This window comes from Peromyscus californicus, unplaced genomic scaffold (genome assembly GCF_007827085.1).
Source record: "Peromyscus californicus insignis strain IS unplaced genomic scaffold, ASM782708v3 Scaffold_15__1_contigs__length_86483966, whole genome shotgun sequence".
Lineage (NCBI taxonomy): Eukaryota > Metazoa > Chordata > Mammalia > Rodentia > Cricetidae > Peromyscus > Peromyscus californicus.
In genome coordinates, this window is record NW_026294447.1 from 23,187,035 (window position 1) to 23,210,340 (window position 23,306).

Below are 23,306 nucleotides of genomic sequence, written 5' to 3' on the forward strand. Positions count from 1 at the left end.
AGGCATACACTTGTAATTGGCCAGTTGTTTGAGAATATAGCTCCTACATAGATTAATGAACATTAATTGGAGTTGTACTTATGTTATAGTCAAACCAAATCCTCTTTGAATAGTAAAGCTGTATGCCAAGGAGTTCATCAACCTTAGTTTTAAATCTCCCTTTGCTAGTGCTAGCCATCAGCCTGTGATGCTAATGATGCTAAATGAGCAATGTCGTTGAGAAAATTCAGCGTAAAGGATTATGCACAGTGCATCACCGGCCATGGGTATCTCACCTCTCATTCAGATGGACAAGTTCATTCACTCATCCACTTCTCCATCCCTCCACCATGGAGTCACTGTTGTCAGGAGAGTAAGGACCCATGTGACACTGGCAGGAAGAGCAGTGACCTCATGAGTAGCCCCAGGTACCACACTAGGGGAGTACCATTTTGAGAGACAACTCATGGCAGAGAAAAGTGGGCAGGAGAACGCACAGGCCCTGATGGCACAGAGCACAGCTGGCATGAAGGTCTGAGCTGACGGCTACTGTCTCCAGGGCCACGCCACCCCAGGCAGATTATAATGGCAACTATGATTATCCAAAGAAATGTAGACTTCCTTGCTCCATGATGGAGATGCAAGCTGGAGGACCAGAGGCCTGTGTGGGTTATCTGACAATGGCTCACCAGCCAATGCTCGCATGGGTCTCTTTTGTGATGTGTTAGAGAATAAAAAGGAAATACAGTTATGTCTTTATATAGTGTCATGTGTACTGACTGGGACTGGATGTCCTTATCCCACTGAATCCTCCTTTAAGGCAATGGTTCTCAACCTGTGGGTCGCAACCCTTTCAGAGAGAGGGGTGTTGAACAACCTCTTCACAGGGATCACCTAAGACCATCGGAAAGCACAAATATTTACATGACAGTTCATAGCAGTAGCAAAACTACAGGTATGAAGTAGCAACAAAAATAATTGTATGGTTGGGGGTCACCACGGCATGAAGAACTGTATTAAAAGGTGGCAACATTTGGAAGGTTGAGAACCAGTGATTTTTAATCTCAGATATTAGGCCCAAGGGAGGCTTAACGATCCAGTAGGGTCTGATAGAAAGTAGCAACTCACACACAGTAACCACAGAAGACTGTCAGTGCCTCGCCGGAAGGTTCTGGAACACACCTGGATCGGATGGCAGGGGTAGCAGCGAGGCCTTCTCCTGACCTGCTGTTATGCTGCCCAGTGTCACAGCAAAGAGTGGGCGCTCCGAGCATTTCCACCTTCAGAAGATGACAAGTCTCTCTGCAGCAGGAGAGGAAGCGGATTCCTTAATCAAGTTGGCTCTTTCAGTAGTCAGTCTTGGACAGCCGTCAACAGGAAGCCCCAAGTCACCAAGTATTAAAATCTGTTGTCGCAAAGGGACCTGTCGCCTACACGTCTACCTAGGACCTGCGAGAATTTTTATTATTATTGCCAGAGAACACTGACAAGTGTTTGGAAAAGATGGGGAGACCTCTGAGAAAAGAACCCCATTTCTTCTAACTATGGTCTTTGCTCATTGACTTGAGGCGTAGTCAAAATGAAACAGTTCTTTCAGCAGCTTGAGAAGCACCAGTTGTACACTGTCCCCTGGGACTGGCCTGAAGGCAGCTTAATACTACTGTGATAATGGTGACATATTTTTTTTGTTTGTGTATATACACAAGTGTGTGCATGTGATATACGTATATGCATGTTACATATGGGTCTGTATACATAAGTATACATAATATAAGATATACTTATGGATAGCTAACTCTCATGGAGCCTTACCCGACCCTAAAAGTCAGACATTTGCAAGATCCATGGAGGACAATAGGATCTCTCAGATGGACTATTTGCGATTTGATTTTTTTTTTTAAATCTTCTCTTCAGTTGTATGCTCTTCCAGCGAGACCCTGCAGAGGGAAGGTAGTCAGGGCTTCTCCTTTGCTCTCAAATGAGAAGGTGGGCAAGCGAGAAGATCCTTGAAGGAAGTAACCGTCTCTGTATGCGCCTGGGCCTTCCAGCCATTGCTGACTTCTTCGTGGGCCTCTCAGCACAGTTCTGTGGGGGCCTGGGCCTGACTGGAGCCCGGGGTCCCAGTCCAGCCGCACCTGGGTTTTCACTGGAGAGAAAGTAGATTTGGAGCAGTTTCTGGAGACTTGAGGGCAAAGTGATAAAGTTTTCCCTCTTGAGAGAACAGTGATATAGTCTCTACGAAGGCAGTTAAGTACATAGGAAGGGAAGCAGGGATACAGCTTTGAGGCCAACAGGTTGCACAGTCTCAGACAAGTTCCTTTAACCTCCGTGCCTCATTTTCCTTCTTTTGAGCGAAATTGTGTTAGAGCTGGTAAATTTTGCACAGTACCTCGAGATCCATAGAGGAAAGTAGTGCAGAGCGTGGTTTGTGTTCTCATTATTCTTGTCTTTAGAAAGAAGGGAGAATCTGTTTTTTTAAACTGATCTTTGAAAACCCACAGTAAGTAAGAAGAGAGAGAGAAAATAGTGTGTATACATGATCACCCACCATGGACGGCCTGCGCCGATTGCTCTGTCATCTGTGGCCTCCCTTACAGGTGTTCGTAACATTGTGCGGAGCTGCTGATGTCACTGTCTGAGGGGTTCGCCTTCGGTGGCTTGTTTTTATGCTCTTGGTCACGTCAATTATAGCACTGCCGTACGAAGTCCCCCAAACTTCCAGCATTTGACCTTGGACCAGAGAAGGCAGCCATTGCTGAGGCAGGCAGCCATTGCTGAGGCAGGCAGCCATTGCTGAGGCCGGCCATGAACACAGCCTTTCCTTGCACTCACCTCTTAACAGTTTCTCCCTTTTTGCTTGTTTGGCTTTTTTTTTTTCCTTCTGCAACACAAAATTTTCCAAGTTCTGTGTGTTTACTTATAAATAAACAACTCAGCTGCGTTTCTGTCCTTTGTGTCAACATGAAAATCCCCTGGTTCTATGTTTAGCTTGAATAATTACCAAACTGTTTGTAATTAGAACTCGAGGATGTGACCTCACAGCATTTTTTTTTTCATTTCCTTTCTCTGTATTTAATACATTTCAGAAGCTGAAAAATACCAAATCTCTGTCCTTTTTTTTTTGATGCTTATCAGTAGTGGAAACATTGCCAGACAATCAGCCCAATACCTATGCTTTGTTCATTTATTGCCTTCTCTGAAGATAAATTGACTGTACTCAACTCTCTTCAGCATTTTTCTCCACCTAGATATTATTGCCTTGTGCAGCCACCCCAAGGTGACTGTTATCACTTAATTAAATCCTTGCACGCTGGGAAGAAAAAACAACATTGTCCCTTCATAACCCCGAGGAGCCTATTTTTAAGCCACCAAGCCTTTTCCCTGTTTTATTAACTTATTCCTGGCTACAACAAGACGTACTTTTGTTGATGAGCTAAAGGTTGTATTAGCTTTTTATTTTCTGGGTAAACTTATCTATTCTCTGGGAAGAAGAGGAAGAAAAAAAAAAGGAATGAGCATTACCAGAGGAGGGGAAAAACAGGGTCTCCTCCACCTCCCCCATTCTAGTAAAGACCTCTGTCAACAGTGCCTGGGAAACTGGAGGCAGGGGGATTCGGGACAGGGAATGAGAAAATAAAATGTAAACATAAAATAGGAACAGGACTAAAAGTAAAATGGCATGAGGGTCTACTGGGGGATGCTACTCTCAAGCTAAGGAAGCCAGGCTTGAAGTACCCCATGCCTGAAGAGGGCTGATTTTGATTAACCTCTTGTTTCATGTGTTTGTTTTCCCAGCAAGTTTCTTTTTTCCTCTTCCTCCTGGTATCACTTATCAACTAGTTCTTGACTCATTGTTTCAGAGCATGGAAAGAAAGCTGTTGAGGTATGGTTAACTTGCTCTCTCTCTTGTCTCTGTCTCTGTGTATGTGTCTGTGTGTCTATCTCTCTGCCTGTGTCTCTGTCTCTGTCTCTCTATGTCTCTCTCTCTCTCTCTCTCTCTCTCTCTCTCTCTCTCTCTCTCTCTCTCTCTCTCTCTGTGTGTGTGTGTGTGTGTGTGTGTGTGTGTGTGTGTGTGTGTGTGTGTGTCTTCCTCTCTCTCTGCACATAAGCAATAGGTAGACACAGTTTTACCTGGCATTTCTAAGTACAGCCCTTGATTTTCAAAGCCCACTGGCTGCAAAGGAAGCTATTTGTTCATGCATAGTAAATAACATACCTTTTTAGTTCGTTTCTGGTCCATTAAATCATGGGCCAGAGAATGGGTTTGTCACTTCTAAAATTTGGACCCAAGCAAGCATATGTGTTTATTCATGATGTTAAATCATTTTACCGCATGCTGTGTTCACCCACAGAGTAAACGCTGCTTAAAGCTGTAATACTGGCAAGAGCCACTGATGCTGTGACAGGCGGGGGTTGGCTAGAGACCTGGTTCTTAAATAGTTGGATAATTAAGATATCTGAACCATCGCTGATCACTGCCCACAACTTAAACTTCCGAGCTTCGCACTCAGAACGCGCACACATGGAAGCTGGCTCGGTCGCTGCCATACTGCAGAAGACCTCCAGAGGCTACATGCCCCTGTCTCTGCAGTGGAGAAAACAGAACCTCCTCTCAGAAACTTACAAATTTGTGTGGTGGTCCCTGGGAGATTTATGGAGAAAGGAACAGGAGCCATCTGTACCGGTTCCAGAAGCTTTATCTCATGGGGTCCCCGTTGGAGGGACCAAAAGTCTCCGTAGCTGACCTTCCTAGAGTCTAGCTGTATCTGTGGCATGTTTCTGTGTGCAGCAGAGGAAGCCTGTCCTGTCCATGGTATGTCTGTCCATTCCCTGGAGCACGTTGCTATGTTTTTCCACTGCAGATTCCTTTCTTTCCCTTCATAATGGTAGTGTAAAGCCCCTATGCACAGGAGTAGAGCTCCTCCCAGACGCTGCCGCTGGAGCAGCGTGACTTTCATCCCAACCTGAGCTCACCTCAAGAGTCACCTTGGTGCTATGGTGAAGTCAGGAGTCACCTGTACACATGTGTACCTGCCTAGGCTGGGACTGTAGCCAGAAACCCCAGATTCTTTTCCTGACCACCCCAGCACACACAGCGCCATCCAGTATGTTGTTGTGTAGTGTGTACATTCCTGTCTCTGTCTATCTCTTTTACATATGTATGTGTACACACACTTAAGTTCAGTGAGGGTCGTTCATCAGCCATCTTTGGCATCAATGTGCACTTCGCCTTAAAATGATAATTTAGAGGCAGCGTGACCCTCCCCAGCATCCTGTCTCTGTTCTCAACAGTCCTCACTGCCCTGCGTGGAGTTGCCCCCTCCCACCACTCCACACTGTATTTGCTCTTTTTGAAACAGAAAGTCACAGTCAAAGCCCTTGGAGAAGAGACATGAGCCCTCACCTCAGCCTAGGCTCCTGGGGAGAATAATCCAGCCCCCTTAACTGTTCCCCCAAAACCTTTATTTTTAAGTTGCCTAACTCAATTTTGTCAAGCTCTCTTTTGGACCTTTCTAAGTTCTTCTTTCCCCAGAACTGAGTTGATTTAAGATTTCAAACCATGCAGAAGAAAAGGGAAAAATTAGCTTGAGTCTAAAATCCGGTGCTGATAGCTCCCACTTAGGGACACTCAGTGAAAAGGGTTGTGTTGATCAGCTGCCCGTGTATACAGAGAAGGGTGTGGTGGTGTACACATACAAGAGTATGCAAGCGTATGGGTGTGTGCATGCCTGGCATTGAGGGAGGCATCAGCCTTCGTCAGAGTTATAAAGCACAAGACATGCCCCCTTCCGCATGAGTGTCTCTTCTCAAGGTCAGCAGAGATGAGGCATGAGAGAGACTTCAGGACTCAGACAAGGTTGTCACGGGGATGAAAGGCTGGCACACCTAACCTGTTCTGCTCTGTCTGCTCACCTTTGCAGACATGCCTTCCTGTCCCCACGATGATGAACACGTGGCCAGAGCCACACAAGTGGTCAGGGCTGCCCAGGTGAAGCTTGCTGACTCAGAGTAACCTCCTCAAGGGCTGCTTGTCTCCCTCTGTCCCCAAGGCTTGGACACAGTCACCTCTCTAGCCCACCTTCATTCAATTTGACTTGCAGATGGGGGAGAGGCAACAACCCAGAATTAGCATAAAGCAATTACATTACTGATTAAAAACATATCCATTACCATCTTTACTATTTTAATGTCCAGGAAATTTTTGTCTTTTCTCAAAATTCTTTCAAGATTTTTTTTTCTTTTAAACAGACTGTTACACTCTAGTCTAAATGATTATTCAAATACAACTTCTGAGATGATTAGATGTCTACTTCTGATATCTTTGGGATATAGCCAGATGCTTTTCTGTGCTTCTCCTAATATTGTTCATTGCATGCATGTCATGTGGATTGAACAGAGAAAAGTTGCCTAGGAATTGACCTTTGTAAATGGTTGTACCTGAGGATTAAAATCAACTCAGCAGGTTATGTTCTGTCACAAAATGCCTTAAATCACACATCACAGACAGCAATCCTGCTACTTTGTCTAGGTCAGCTGAAGTCCTGGTACAGCAGGATGGCAACCCTCTGCTTGTCCCGGACCTGCTGTGGGCATCACCCTGAGCACTCAGTGTCTGCCCTATGCACTCAGTAACAGATCCACAAAAGCATAACCTGTAGCTCTTTAATATTGGGTGAGGGAGAGAAGTGGGTGGGGGGAATCCCAGACTCCCAGACTTGAAAGAATGCAGTCCAAGCTATCAGAGTGGACTATACTTCGTAGGTAGTGGCCCTCCAGCTTGCATCTCCATCATGCAGCAAGGCCACAGCGGAGGCCCTGCCTGCCACTTAACTCTGTGATTGGTTTCCACCCCTGCAGGGTAAGAGTGTAGGCAGGGAAATAGGAAGTAGAATGCATACAGGCTGAGTCCAGGTTAAGTCTTCCTGCTGGGGTTCTAGCAAAGATCTCCTTGGTGAATGCTGCTGTAGATATAAGCATTAAATCCTGCTTAGTCTTGTAACATATTCAAATACATGTAATCATCCACATATAATATGGACTGAATAATGGCCTCCCAAATTCAAATGCTGAAGCTTTGATACCCAATGTGATACTGTTGGAAGTAGTAAAAGTAACAGTAAAAGGCTATTGAGGTTAAAGGTGGACATGGGGTGGGTCCTATTCCAATGGGACTGGAAAGGTTTTCTCAGAAGAGAAGGAAAAGAAGAGAGGGAGAAATCTACTTACACATAGGCATGGAGGACAGGTCATGTGAGGACATAGCAAGGAAGGACATCCTCAAGGCAGGCAGAGAACCGTCTTCAAAAGCGACTGACCCCTACCAGCATTGTGACTTTGGATTTTATCTTCAGACCTGTGTAGAAACAAAATTTCTGTTTTTTTTAAACCACCCAATCTGTAGCATTTTGTTATATCCACATTAATAGACTAAGAAAATGTATATGGGTATCTAGTAGGCAGATGTATATTGTTCACTCTCCTCATTTTGTGGAGGTGAGCAGGTGCATATATGTGTGCAAGTGCACATGCACATTTATGCACTTGGAGGCCATGGATCAACCTTAGGTGCTGTCCACCTTGCTCTTTGAGATTCGGTCTCTCACAGAGATCACCAAGTAGACTACCAGCAAGTCTCAGGGATCGCCTGTCCCCACTTCACCAGTATTGGGGGTGCAAGTACCCATCAGTGTAATTGGGAAGTCGACACTCAAAATCATGCTTGCCGGGCTGGGGAGATGACTCAGTGGTTAAGAGCACTGAATGCTCTTCCAGAGGTCCTGAGTTCAGTTCCCAGCACCTACATGATGACTCATAGCCATCTATAGTGAGATCTGATGTCCTCTTCTGTCATGGAGGCATACATGCAAGTAGAGCACTCATATACATAAATTAATAAATCTTTTTTTAAAAAAAAAATTATGCTTGCACAACAAGCACTTTGCTGACTGGGATACTAGCCCAGCTCCCAGTAGTTCTCATTTTAAATGACTGTGTTTATGAGGCTAAAAATAATTTTTTGCTACTTTTTGTCTTTTTATCTTCTCATTGACATTGATGTACTGCCAAAGTAGCTTCTCTCTATTCCTTTAATATGTCTCTGATAACTTCTGCAATCCCTCAAAGTTAAGGAGTAGTCTTTTTCTACTTTCAAAAAGTCTGTTCACTAAACTTCTGTTTGTTCAGTTTTGAGGGAAAGTATTAATAACTAGGCTGCAACTTTTTCCCCCTTCCTTTTGTGTGTGTATGTGTGGTGCACATGCATGTACGTGGATGCATGTGTCTGCAAGTGCATATTCACTTGTGCATGCAAGTGTGTGGAGTTCCAAGGCTATTATATATTGGTTTCATACACACACACACACATACACACACACACACACACACACACACACACACACACACACACACATACACACACATACACACACACACACACAGGGAATCTTCCCCTGTTAGCTCTCCACTTTATGTTTTGAGGCAGTGTCTCTCAGTCAAGCCTAGACTTTATCAATACAGTTCACTCACTAGCCAGTTCACTCTGGTGATCCTCTGTCCCTGCCTTCTGAGGCTGGAATTAGAGCAGGTTACCTCACCCAGCCAACATTTAGCTGAGTTCTGAGGATCTGAATGACAGCAGGCACTCCAGGCACTGAGCCATCTCCCCAGCCCAGAAGGCTTAGCTCTACCATGAATTCAGAATCCTTTCTTTGTGGTATCACATGTAACTTCCTCAGTTTAGCTGGCCCTCAAAGTTATACCAATTCTTCTCTATTCACTTTCCTCCTTATGAGAGACAAAACACACTAAACAGACGCACTTCCTAAATTGGAGTCCAGAATTAAGTCATAGTCATGGTCAGGCGCCCTGTAAGTCGCACCCGCCAAACTCTTACATGTGTTAACTCAGAACCATTCAACGACTACTGAGCAGCATAAAGACTCTATGAGTAGCCTTGTATTTTCATATGAGAAATTGGTGAAGTCACAGTGTTAGAATCCCAGCTCCGGTCTAAGTGAGTCTGAAGGTCATGGTTTCTTTTTAATTGCCATTAATAACTGTTTCTTGGAAAAAATGTAGAGTATTCTTATTTCAGACTTCAAACTTGTTCACTTTTGGCCCCACAGGCTCCCTAGATTCCCCCAAGGAGCTGAGCAGACCTCTGCCTGTCATCTCAGATCTAGGAGAAGCCCTCCTGAATCTGACTGGGGACATTTTGTCGAGGTTGCATCTTCCATGTTGAGGATGAGAGGGTGGAGTTGAGAGAGGCCACCCTGTGATACAGATCTGTGATCCACAACTCCAACCCCTGACAAGATGTCCTTTTATTGGGAACTTCTAAGGAAAGGAAGCTAGTCCCTCCCTGGCGAACTAGAGTGTGCTTCTCTCAGCACTCACAGTCAAGGGCACCTGCCACCGGGACCTAATGTATCTCTTCCTTTTTCAGGCCACTCTTTGGAGTAGAGGGGTTCCTAGAAGGCTGATTCTGGAAGGAGTGCCCTTGTCCATTAGCACGTACTCAGCCAGGAGTCTGTCCCTACCCTTCTCCTCCCTAGTGATACCCTTGGTCTGCCCTTTTTTCCCCCTAGGAACCCTGGAAGCACTAGGTGGAAATATGATGCATCCATTGTTTTTGAGACATCTCAGTAGCTTACTGTCAACCATGTTGCTCAACCTAGCTAAACAGACAAGTCAGTTTACAGAGAGAAACAGATCATCTCAGCCCTAACCCTACCCCCAAATTTGCTGGTTAACTTTGCACCTCCATAGTTCTCTACTGGGGGTCTCCCTAAGCAAAGCTAGGAACTGAGTTCCTTGGAGAAAGAAGCTTTGCAGGTGACCCAAGTGGGACAGGAATATTTAGCATGGTGGCTTCCTGTCATCTTGTTGCACATGCTCATTATGATCACTTGGTTGCTTGGGTTGAGGGGTCCAAGACAAGAAGAAGATCCTTTGGGAAGGCTGTGAAGGGGTGGGCCTCCTGTGCTCCATGTCTGTGGAGATGGGTTCATTATGACTTGCTGAGCCTGTGCGGCCATCTGGACTCACTGCATGACCGAGGACAGAGCAGGGCTGGTCACCATTGCCCGCTTCACCAGCTCGAATGCAATGGAGGATGGTTGTAGACACAATGCCTTATGCCTGCTAGTAGAGCACACGTGCTGTTTAGTAGAAGGCAAAATCATCTTGGCCAGCACTGATGAAAGGGCCTTTCGTGACAGGAAAGGACTAGGAGAAGGTAAAATCTGGTGGAGAAGGAGAGCAAATATCTCAGGCAAGTACAGTGGGTGGAAGGAGCATGCAGAAAATGATAAAAAACATAAGGTTGTGTTTGTAAAACCCTTAATATATTTTTTTATTTGCTTCAGAATAAAAGTCTTCCATTAAGGCTCAGAGGCCAATTTAAGTCTTTAGGGGCTCAATCCTTCAGGAGCAGCCACCCTGAAGCCTGTGAAGCATTTAAATAGAAATTAAAGTAGGTCATCCTAATACTAAGGAGAAGCCCCCAAGCAAGACAATAAAACAAATCCCACGTGCTGGAAAAGGTCAATGTTAGAATGAGCAAATCTCATTGGAGGCTCGCACTCCATGCCCAGGATGCAGCCATCTCGACTCACAGAGGTGTTCTGCAGAGGCAAGGCTGCTCCTAGTGCTCAGAGCCATCACACACCCGGGAGGCAGGCTAAGAACATAGTCACACTTGCTGCCCTGCCCAGGGTTCATGGACAGACTCAGCCTGAGCAGGACTTGTAGGAACACCAGCTGTAAAATGTGGCCCACACTGTGAAGTACAGGCATCCTTGCACCTATCAGCCCCAATGTCATGGAAAGAATGAATGAAAGTTGCAGACAGAATGATGAAGAGAGGAGAAACAGAAAAGGAAATAAAAGGAAGGGGGCTGACATGAGGGCATAAAGGCAGTACTGAAGCCACTGATTCCCAAGCCATGCCTCAGTGGCAAGAGATGGCTCCCCTTGACCTTGTACTTTCTTCCCGCCTTCAGACCACTGACTTGTGGGAGAGACTGGGGTTTACTTAGGGTCTTTGTGATAGCTGAGGAGCAGTTATCATGGGGATGTAGCCTTCTTTGATGACAAAGACTTCCTTAAAAAGTGCTCTGTAGCCTTGTGTGGGAGATTGGGGGAGGGGGATATTTTCTTCATTGTAAGTAATGTGATCCTCTTGACATCTTATGACTCTAGACAGCTAAGATAAATACTGTTCTATTAATGAAAATAAGTAGTAGTTCCTGAGCCCAGCACTTAAAAAACTAGGCTGAGGGCCAAGTGAAAAACTTGACTTGAGACTTAATCAATATGCTCCGTCCCTCCCTCTCACTGATGTTGGCGAGGCAACTGTCATAGCTGAAGGAATTCTTGGGAAATATGGCTAAGGCCACAACAAATTCTTTAGACTAAATACACTTGTGGTAAATTTAAAAGTCATTGAGAGGCTGAATGCCATTCGTCAGATTTGTTGAACTGTAGAATGTGTCCATTTTCAAATTACTTTTGTTCTCAAGATCTAGCTAATTAAGACAAAAGACAGTGTAAATGGACTTCTGTGCCCATTAGAATTGGACTAAGCCTATTGATTTGAAGTTTTCTAAAGCTAACTGCAGATTTCTTTTGGAATTACTTTAGATCAGGGCATCATTGTACTTGAGTGGATAGAAGTTATTGATATACTGACTCCCTTCTACAATGTTAGGGCCATCATGTGCCTTGAGGAAATCACATGGTCTTGAGTACTGCAAACATGTTACCAATTACTCAAATATGATTGGTGCCAAATGCTCTGTAGCAAAAATTAGCTATATGGCTCTCTGTTCAGCCGAATAGCCCGAGACAACGGCATGGTGACTTATTCCCTCCCAACACTTCTGCCTGTGCTGGCAGCAGAGACAAGGAATGCGGTCGGTCCTGGGTGTGTTAGCTGCCAGTGGCTGCACGGTAGAATTCAGGCAAGCGGAATAATAACAGATGGGCTCTCTGTCCAGCTCACCGGGATGGGAGGGAAGGGCGGCATCCCTGCAGCAGCCCTTGATCCTGCCTCCACCCTGGGGAGTTTTCCTGTGGACATTGCCAGCTCTTAGAAGTGATCATCTCGAGTTAGTGCTAAAGTATCAGAAGATTTAGAAAACAAATCCATTTCTGAAAGTTTTGACCATTTGATAATGGGTCCTTTGACACCAAGGATCCATCACTCTACAAAAATGTCTTTGAGGCAATATGGGCTGTGTTTTTAACTTTTTAAAGAAAATTAGAGTATCGTTCTTAAGGGAAACATAATGATCACAATGATTATTTGATATGTCTGCCAACTTCTCAAAATGATACAGTGTGGCTGTCCTTTTCACTGCCTGATACATTGAGTCAGAAGTGGGTAGTGGCAGGAGGGCTGATCATCACCAGAGTTTACATACATTCTTTGTTGTCTTTGAATCACCTCCATTTATCCCGTTTTATGTTCAAGGAAGACATTTCACGTATCTTTGCTTATCAATTGCTCATATTTGACCTCTCTTTAATTTTGCCTCTGTGTGTTGTTCCTGGGCATGAACGCTCACGTGTGCCTGGGTGCACGTGTGTGTGTAAGCTCACAGGTACATGTGTGCATGCGTGCACACGCATAGAGAGTTAATGTCAGAAGTCTTCCTTCACTGTTCTTTGTCTTCGTCAATGAGGCAGTCTCCCAGGTGAATCCGGAGATTGCCTATATGGCCAGTCTCACTAGCCAGCTTGTTTGGGGGATCCTGCCTTGACTTTCCAAGCACCAGAATTAGAAGTAGCCCCCATTCCCACCTGGCATGTATGTAGACGTTGACATTGAACTCTGGACCTCACACTGGCACAGCAAGAACTTGGTCCACTAAGCCTTCTCCTCAGCTCCATTTCACTTTTTTGTAAAAACTTTCGTCCTAGGATTTCTCTAATGAAAATCATTAAAATTATTTAAAAAGGAATGCAGGGGAGAGTTGTGGGGCATTAGAATGAGAAAGGGTTATTTAGGGGCAAGATTCTGAATGCACAGGAAGTGAAAGCAAACACACACAAGGGAGCTCACGCACGCCAAATGGAGACAAGCAAGCAAGAGGAAATGCTCGTCCAGTGCTCACCTGACGGAAGCTTTAGATCCAGAATACGCTGGGAAGAAATAAACAAACAAACAAACAAAAAACCTCAGGAACAAAAATAAACCCAACTGAAATCTTGACAACCACCCTTCAACTAGACACTTGACCAGATAGCACACAGATGACGAGTGTCATTGATCATGAGAGAAATATACGTCAAAATCAAAGTGAGCTATGACTGTACTCCAGTAAGAACAGCTTCTATAAAAAAGTGTTCTGGGTGTGGAAGACATAGAAACTTTCATGCTATTTTCAGGATGTACATTGATGTGGACATTATGGAAAATAGTGTAGGAGTTCTCCAAGAGTTAAAAATGGATCTGGTGTACCGGGTAAACCAGCAATCCTACTCCTCAATGTATCTGCAAAGGAAGCAAAATCAGTATGTCTCAGAGAAATCTGCAACCCCACATTTATTATGACATGATTCACGAGAGCTGTGAAATTGATGGATGGACAAAGAAATGTGGTATACATACATAGAAGGATGCAATTCATTCAAAAAAAAAAAAAGAATTGAGATCCTGTCATTTACAATAGCATGGATGAAATGGAGTTCATCATGTTGAGTGAATAAACCAGGCACCAAAAGAGAAACATCACATGGCCTTATCCAGATGTGGAATGTAAAGACGTTGATCTCTTAGAAGTTCAGACTAGAATGGTGATTACCAGAGACTGGGAAAGAAGAGGAGGAAAGATAGTCAGTAGATACGGTATAATTAGTTAGATGGACTGAGAGGTTTGGACATGCCATTGTAGAATGTGATGACTGCAGATAATGTCATGTGTGCATTAAATCTAGAAGCATATATTTTCACTCTTCCCACCATAAGGAAAAGAAAGAGTTTTGAAAAAACAGGCATGTTTACTTTGATTCAAGTATTACCCAATGTATACGTTTAATGAAACATCACAGGGTGATAAGGATCTAGAACAAAATCTTATGTTTTTATATATTAGCTAAAAACTTGGTTCAGAGTTTTCAATTCCATCAAGGTTTTGGCTTTAAAGCATTGTTTGATCCTAGACAGTCACAAAATAAATAGCTAGACTCCTTCAGCGGTGGCATTGAACTCCCCAGAGGAATTGCCACGGAGTAGAATTGGAAAGAGGAGATAATCTCCTTTTTTTTTGTTTTTTCGTATTATAAAACAAGCAGACAAACAACAGGCCCCTTTATGAAGTCAATGGAAGGTGCTCAAGTTTGCTCTTCTACTGTACTGATCCCTTCACTCACCCCACATCCTGGCTCCTTGCTCCCGCTCTGATGCTGAGTAGACCCCAGAAGCAGGCAGGGTCCACACAGCTGCTCTCCATGGTTCTGAGTGCTGTAAACACAGTCCTTAAATACACACCTAGCCAAATTAGTCCTAGCAAATTTCACAGGCCAAATTGTGCCTCTACAAAGGATGCCATCTAGAGCTACCACCGTAATGAAGAATTTGTGTGGCATTAGTGGTTATGCTCTGAGTCTAGTGAGGTATATGACCAACAGAAAATCTCCTAACTGCGTTGTGCCATATGGGTGTTAAGTGATTAGGTACTCGAGATAAAGGCAGAAGCCCCACCTCAAAGCCCTGGTGGGAACAGCAATCTCTGGACAAGCAGCCGGGGCTGTCCTGTTGACCTAGACTCAGCCGCTGGCTGCGACATGAAAGCAAGGTCAGCCAGGCAGCAGAGAGCCAAAGCAAGTGGGCAACCAAGTTGTTCATCCTGAGCTCCTTCAGGGCCAGGCCCCGATTCCATCAGAATAATTGATTTTCCCATAAATGTGTGTCTCTGCTTCACAGGGAACTCAATTCTGGAGCTAGTGCAGGGAAGCACCACAGCTTCTAAGCATTCAGAACGCACAGAAAGAAAATATAAAGATTTCAGTATTATAGAATGTGGGGCCCAGAAGAGCTGCAAGTACTCATGGGAGATTTCAGACACCATTTGGAGCTTTGTTGATTTCAAGAACTAAGCGCTACTTTCTATTATTGGTCCATCATATTTATGGCCTTATGTGGGCCTACTAAAAATTAATTATTAATTAGTGGAGTGCTTTGTAAAATAGATGGCAGAGAGCTCCGTTGTAATGGTTTCCTGAAACGAACATCGGAGGCTGCCATAGCAGAGGCATTAGCCCCAACGAGTTTCGAAACTACATTTGTAACAATCAAGTTTCTTTCGGTGCAAATTTTTTAATGCCTTTTCCCTAGAGATGCAAATACAATGTTCCTAGAAATGAAACTCATGTGAACGCAGCAGATTAATATCCGAGGTTTCTAAATGGTCTTTAAGATACTAAATTCCTTACAGGGTTCTTTAATCATTGTTACTACTCCTGACACAAACTTCTTATCTCAAGGAATACATGTACAAGCATTTATTATTTTCTCTTAAAAGCCTGACTTTTAAAGTCACCCTCTTCCTGGTGTACAGACTCATATCATGATGAGTCATAGCAGGAACATCTGTGTGGCCCACCTGACACCAACCAGTACTTTCAGGTGAACACCACTAGAAACTATATTTCTGTGAAGTGTATCTTATCTTCCATATAAAATGATGTAGATGTTCCCAGAGAGGAGAATTAAAGCAAACCCCTGAGTCTGAATGTAAAACTCTGGGACAGGACATCTGGGTCCATGCTCCAGCCAAACTGTGTGTCACCATATCTTATTGCAGCTCTCTCTTGGGAGATGATGTCTCCTGGTGAGTCTTTATTAACTATGGAGTTTCCTAACCACAGCTCACCACTGGGCTCTTCTTACAAGGTGCTGATATTCCCCCAAATCTCATGTGTTTCGACTGCACATTTAAAAGATTTGTAATCAGGCATGCCTTTTCCCAATGGAAGCCATGTGGAGATGTGCAGCTGAGTGGCAGCACTCAGGCCCCCCTGTGGATTCGGGGTATTTTAAACTGGAAGCTGCCCTTGGCCTTGGGGCTTTTTGTTTTGCAGAGTTAATTTTAAGTTTTACTCTTTTTCCCAGTCCCGAATCCCAGAGATGACTTTTGAGTTGAGCCTTTGGGAAACCTAGGTTGTATGGGCCTGCTGTAAGACAGGTAGGCAACAGGTGATCCCGAAGGGGTGGATAAACAGGGCGATGTAACTGGCCTAACATTTTTCCATAGTCAATATTGAGTGAACTGAGCATTGCTCACCGCATCATGTACTCTTAATAGCAAATGTAACACATATGTGTTAGTAATCATTTATTGTATATATGTGTGTATATAATATTAATAATGCACATCTAAAATCCTTTCTAGGAATCTACAGGATGCCAAATAACATTTGGTATTTGTGTTTCTGTTGCTTTTCAATGCCAACAACTTGAAAGACACCTGGCACTCTGTGTGTGACCAAGTGCCATGTGTTTTGGCAAAGCAGATCAGTGACATTTTTGGGTCTTTCAGGACCAGAGTAATGTACTATCGTTTTATTTCTGCAAAGGGAAGGTTTTTCCCCTAACTTGAGAGAGAGCTCTGAATTCCCAGAGAGTGATGCACAAGGAGGATTCAGGCCCTGCACTCCGAGGGGTTATCTTTGCATTAATTAACACGTCACATGAGCAACAAGGAGGCATGGTGAGGTACCAGTGAATATTTGTGCAGTAACATCATAATCCTCTGTGATGCACATTGTTGAGCTTGCCCCCGGGGGGGATCCCTGGTTCCTGAGGACAGGCCACAATGTGGGGTTCACACACCGTTCCTGGGGGCTGAGAGATAGGCTCAACCCTCTCAAATGCCACACACTGACAGCATACCCAGGCCTGTGGTCCATTTGGTTATGTGTTGACGAAGACGTCCACCTCTTTCAGGCCTGGATGTCAGGCTTGAACTCACACCCCAGAGGAAAGAGATGAGCTCTTCGATACATAGGTCCTACAAAGGGGAATTTGAATGAACTCAAGCAAAACCCAGTCCCCTCGCTCAGAAGCAAGATCTGTGCTCTTTTTGTGTCTTAGCATTGTTCTAGCCCATCTTCCCTTTTATACTGATCCCTCTCCTTGAGGAGGAGAGAGTCTCTGTGTTATCTCATCTGAAAAGTTGAGATTCGAATGGTGCAGGAGAGGTGTTTTAAGGTGTCATGGTTTGTTGTCACAGGATTCATTTGCAGTATCAAGTCCAATTTGACCCAATTAACTCAGTTTCATGCTGTGATTGGGGAGACGTGGCTTTGGGGCACATAGCAATACACTTACCATTGCTTCAGTGGGGAAGGGGAGACGAGGCATTCAGGAAACCGGGCCCTTTTGTGTGTGCTCTTTCCTTTTCGAGAAACTATTCTTGAGTGAGATTCCCATCAATGCGGCTTTTATTTGTGCACAGAGCTGTATTGTTGAAGGTCAGGGTCCAACTGGGGGCTTCCTTCTTCCCGGTAAACAGTTACATGTGCGTACTTTGGGCCCTGTCCAGGCTCTCTGAAGTTGGGAGCCTATGTATATGTGGGAGCCTTCAACATTACCCCCCAGAACACCCACGGGCCGTGTGCCATTTTCCCGCATTTTTATCAAAGTGATTGTATCCCAAAGCAGCCAAAAACCCTAAGAATTTTTTTCTCTCTGACTCTTTTAAATGTTGCCAAAACAGAGTAAAAAGATGGATATTAGAACTGGGGCCTCACCCTCCAAGTCAAGCTTCCCTACAGTGTAAGAGCAGACCTGCTAATCCCTGATACCAGCCCATTGCTCAGTTCTAGTCCATCGGCCATGAAGACCCACCTATCTCCAGCAAAGCCACTGGTCGCATTCATAAAACTCCTCCTAGAGTCTAGAAAGCATGGGAGTCGAAGTCATGCTGTTCTCTGGTGTAACCCAAATAATGTCATAAGAATGGAAAAGGTGGATTTGGAGGGAACATTTCAGCCAGCAGGGACCATGTTGCATGTTGCACGTGGGTACTTTGTTTCCAGTCTGAACAGGAATCAGAAGAGCATCACAGATGCCTGGCACATGGGACAGGGAACACGTGTGTGCATTTAAATCATGGGGAGCTCACTTTTTTTTTTTTTTTTTAACTGATGTAATTGTGAAATATGTTCTTTTGGCATTCATAATGAGGGGGCGGAACAGATGGTGAAGGTTTACTTTAAAAATAATCTGTCATTAAAATACCCTGGCTTACTGGGGGCTCTTCTCTAACTGGAGTCGGGTTGTAGAAAGAGTTCAGGGTGGATTTTTTTCCCTTCAGCACTAGAATGCGGAAAAAGGAAGCACTAATTTCACGGTGGTAACAGACATGTGAATTGCCCCTGTGAGGGAATCCTAGTAAGATTTCACTCTGAGAAATCTGGCTGTGGTGGACTGTGCCTCAGAAGGAAAGCAGAGACAAGACTCTGACAAATATAAATCCATTTAGCACAATGCATTAAACATTAGTACCCCTCCATCAGGAAGCTGCAGTTAGTTCCCTACTCTGTAAAAACTAACCTCAGCACTTAATAAACACTGTGAGGCGCATCCAGTTTTGGGGGTTAAGAAACAGTGCCATACACTGTCTGCACTGAGTGATGTCAGGGGATCTAAATTATAATTACAGGCACTATTATTCCAAGACAGAGTAGCCTCTGACTCTGGTGTGTGCGCCTCACTCCTGGTTGTCTGCCTCATTGCCTCACTGGGCTGTGACAAAGGAGTCTCCTATCAGCCTCATGTGCATGGCCAAGAACTGTTTTCAGTAATAAGAAAACTGTCTTGATAAATCAGGTACTTGCATATCTTTAAAATGCCATTTTTACTGTTGCGCCTAAGGTTTTGTTCTGTCTGCCTTAAGGAAAGCAGCTAGATTTCAGCTTGGCTTTGCGGCAGATCTTCTGAGGAAGAAGGATGAGTGTTAACATTTGTGTAGGTCCTTTTTCATCTTAATCCAACCTTAGTTAATAATCAGAAAATTCTACATAGTGGGTAAGAAGATGTAATTAACCCTTTGACCCCGAAATCTTAATTGGCGCCTGTTGAAAACAGTGGGCAGATTTAAAAAAAAAAATTATTTTAGAAAGTAGCCTGTAGTGAGTGATTCAACAGCATGGTGTATAACAGCTCCCTCAATTCAAAATCTTAAAAAAAAAAAATTCACAGAACTTTCAGATTCATCACGTTTGGTTTCCAAAACTACTGATTCCGTGTCTCCTTCCCCCTCCCAACCTTTTCAAATTGGGACATTAAACTTAAACTGATATCGATGCGACTCTTCAAACTGATTTAAACAGCGGGCCATAGCGGAGGAGGGGGGCAGAAGGGAAGAGCTTTGTGTTTAGTTGGGCAGGCTTTTTTTTACCCAGTTCACTTCCCGTTCAGTACTCAAAGGTAGCCGAGCCAGAGTGATGGCGGTGTATCTCAGACTGTGGGTAGAGTTGACCAGAATAATTAACATAACGCAGAGATGTGGTTACTTAACCGGATTTTTAAAACTTTTTCCCTGTCCCTAAGCGGAATGCTACTTTTTGTCATCTGTACGTGTGTGTGTGTGTGATGTATATGTTTGTGGGTATGTGTGTTCGTGTGTGTGGATGCTCATCTGTGTATGGACAACATGTCTCTGCGTGGGTCACATGTGCATGTTTAAATGCATGTGGAGCCTCGACATTGACTTTGGTGTTTTTCCCAATGGCTCTCTGTCTTACACGTGGAAGCAGCTTTTCTTATGTGAACGCAGGGCTTGCCAGTTCTCGATAATCCAGGCAGCTTGTGCTAGGAATCCCCTTTCTGCCTCCTATGCTGAGAGTGCAGATGGGCGCCCACATCTGCCTGACTTTTACGTGGGTCCCGGGGATTTGAACTGCGGTCTTCATGTCTCACCCCATGAGCCGTCTCCAGTGCCAGATTGTTATTTTTAACCAAGCTGACTGGCTGTCTTCGTGCCATGTAGACATGGACTCATTTCTACCTTATCAGAAAGTCCAGAGATCTGTCAGAGCTTCCATTCTTGCCATAGAGAACTGGCCAGGTATTAGATGGGGACTACTTCATAGTCAGCTGCCCTGTGGTACCCACGTCTCCTCTTGCTCTGTAGTAAGCAGACAGGTGGGAACTAGTGTAGTAAGACATACTTCTTTAATGGGAAAGGGAGGGCTATGTGGAGGTGGCCTTGACATCTCTTCAGGAAGGCACTAGGTTCTCAAGGAAGACTCAAAAAAAAGAAAATTCGCTCAGAGCTGGATGTTGCAACAACACCCCAAAAATCCAGGTACCGAGAAGGCTGAGACAGGAGGGTCACTGATAGTTTGAAGCCAGTGTAGGCTACAAAGTAAGTCTGGGAACCTGAGACAGACTCAGTCTTTAACAAAAAACCAAAAAAAAAGTCAGGAAGGAAGGGACAGGGGGAGGGAGGGAGGGAGAGAGGGAGGGGGTGGGGGATCTTCTCTGACCATGGTATTCTGAGAATCGGGACATGTACAGGTGATATAAATCTGAGGCATCCAAATGTTCAAATACTCTAATACCCCCCTAAGCAGGACTCTTGGGAAGAGTAATGCCCATCCCTCTTTGTCACCTGAAATGTGTGACATAAAAAGGGAAGAACACTGAGCCTGGGGGTAGAGCTGGGCTCAGTAAGTCTGGATGGAGTGCCTGCCCATTTCTGGTTAGAGGAAGGTAAATAAGACGCTTCCTACTGTTCAGAAGTTCGGCCTGGCAGTAAGCTGGCCGTTGTAGACCCTCTAAAGTCAGGGCAGCACAAAGGACTTCATCCTAACGCAACAGCTAATAGCCTTATCTAACCTTCTCCAGCCAGCAAAGCAGCCTCTACATGCCTCAGTTTCCGTACCCGTGAAATGAGGGTCTCCGTTACAGGGGATTATCTTCAGGCCAGCTCCACCTGTCCGTTGCTCCCTAGGAACCTTCTGACTGCCACCTTATTCTCCTGTGACGCCTCCACTCTCATTTGCTGAGGCACGCTTTGGTTTGAAAAGATGGCCTTCACGGCTCTCTCTGTACATCAGGTCCTGGCTGCTGGGGTTGAACGGGAAATCCAGCAAAGCCCCTTTCCCAGGGGAAAGGCTGAAGGGAGGGATCCTCATCTACCAGAGTTAGACGATGTGAGGTGAAGATGTGGACAAGCAAAATCCTTCCCTTGCTTGAGGGAGGAAGCCGTTTCTCCCTGTAGTACCAGCTTCCTGTGCTTAGGCAGGCCTGCCTGGTACCCATGTGCATGATATCAGGACAGTGTTAACACTCTGACCCCAGAAGGTCAGGCCTGACCAGAGACGTCTGGTCATTTTGTCAATGGCAAGAAGCCTGCATCCCTTAGCAATATTGTTTCCCAGCTGATTTGGGGGAAAATCTGCAGAGCAAAGATGGCCTGGTAGCAGGTATAGAGGCACCTCAGGAACTCTCCTGTCAGGCCACTCTGCCTTTGTCTTCGGCCTCTAACGATCCGATTCTATCATCTCACCAATTCATTGAAAACCATTTAAAAAGTCATAAGCTCCAAGTAAATACCTTCAGAAACACTCCGACTAGTTAGCTTTTCATTAATCTACACATACCATATAAAGAGTATTTCAGTGAAAAGCACTGACCTGTCAGATCCAACCCTCCAAAGCGTGATGGGCTTGTTACCTAACTTTGCTAAGTCTGTTAGTGTTGACATATAGAGGATTGAGATGATATAGTTACTTCATAAGGTATTTGAGGAAATTAAAAGATGGTACATGCAGACTTCTCACTGCATGTTATAGAATCAGTGTGAGCTGTTGACATCGCTGTGTGTTGATCTGCCCATTGTATAATCTGCTTTTTGTAAAACAATGCAATGTGCCCTTTGAGTTGTGTTCAGAACTCACTAAATTAGAGAGCAGACTTTGGGTGCCCCACGGTCCCTAAGCAATGTGGGAACGTGTTTAAATTGGGTCAGAAAACATGGAAATCCACATTTCATGCTGACATGTAAATGTATATACAGGTATTCCCATATAAAAAAATTATTTATCTTAACCCGTTCTGTGCTGCTTGGACAGAATATCAGAGACTAGATATTTCTCACATTGTTGGAGGTGGGCAACCCCAGGGTCACGGGGCTTGCACCTAGTCAGGGCCTTCATGAGGCGTCACCGCATGGCAGAAGACAGAGGCAAGAGAGCACTGGAGAGAGAAGGCAGGGAAAGGAGGCCAGCCTCATCTCCAGAGGAAGCTGCTCCTGAGACAACTGACCCATGCCAGCAAGGGCAGCATCAGTGACTTCATCAGGACAACACTCTCTTGCCCTCAGCACCCCAAAGATCCCACCCCCTGCGGTCATGCTAGAAAATAAGATTCTGTCTCACAATCCTTGGCGGGGAGTGGGAGGGGGGGGCAGGGACACATTTAAACCACAGACTCTGAAGACACAGATGGCATTTCCCCCAGTATTCAAGCAGACCCAACTTTATTGCTGGGATTTGCAAGAATGCATAGTTCTACTTTTATGACTTCCTCCCAACGTTCTATATTTATAAAAGTATGTCATTAGTGTCTCCACGTACCTTGTTCCAGACACAGGTTCCTGAATTTGCAAAATTGCAGCCTCTGTGAAGGTCCCTAAGACTTAGACTTTCTTTGCCTGTGCCGACTTCTGCAACCCATCCTGTTAAAGCAAAAGCTGAGAGGATGGTGGAGGGGACGAAATGCCTTTGACGACAAGAACTTGAAACAGACCGTTCTTAATTTGAGCTGAGTTTGTAGTTGGATCCCAGGGTGGTGTCCGTCACTGGTCAAACCGAACAAGAACTGCAGCCCTTGTCTAGGACAGTTAGACTGGCTTCTGGGGGACAGATGACACTCTTGACAACTTTTATTCTCTCCAGCTTTTGTTAGTCTCTCCTTTTGGTTCCCAGTAGAAACTCACTCTGTCCCAGTGCAAGAGGAATTGTGGTGTAGGAGCCCTTACACACTCCCCCATAATACACCAACTCTTCCTATTTTCTTTACCATGATAGGTGCCCAGTGTGCGGAAAGCATCCTTTATTAATTAATAAGTTATTAATATTCATTAATAACCAAGTGATGATGTAGAAGCCTTTCCCCTTTTCATTTCATTAGTTTCCATCCTTTAGCAGAGGAGCTTGGAGATTTATTGGCAGCTGCCACCGAATCCCCCCAAAATAAAGGCAATGTCTCATACAATCAGCATGACCTCCCTTTATACATGAATATAATGCATTTTGGTCAAAATGACAAAGGCATAAAGAACTTTCTGAAATAGACAGGATCTTGTGGT

The 23,306-nt window shown here is 44.6% G+C and overlaps 1 protein-coding gene across 1 annotated transcript in view; it reads left to right on the top strand.

The window, feature by feature from the left end:
• The window catches only part of Npas3 (neuronal PAS domain protein 3), an 838,670-nt gene that overhangs the window by 574,703 nt on the left and 240,661 nt on the right, over window positions 1-23,306 (top strand).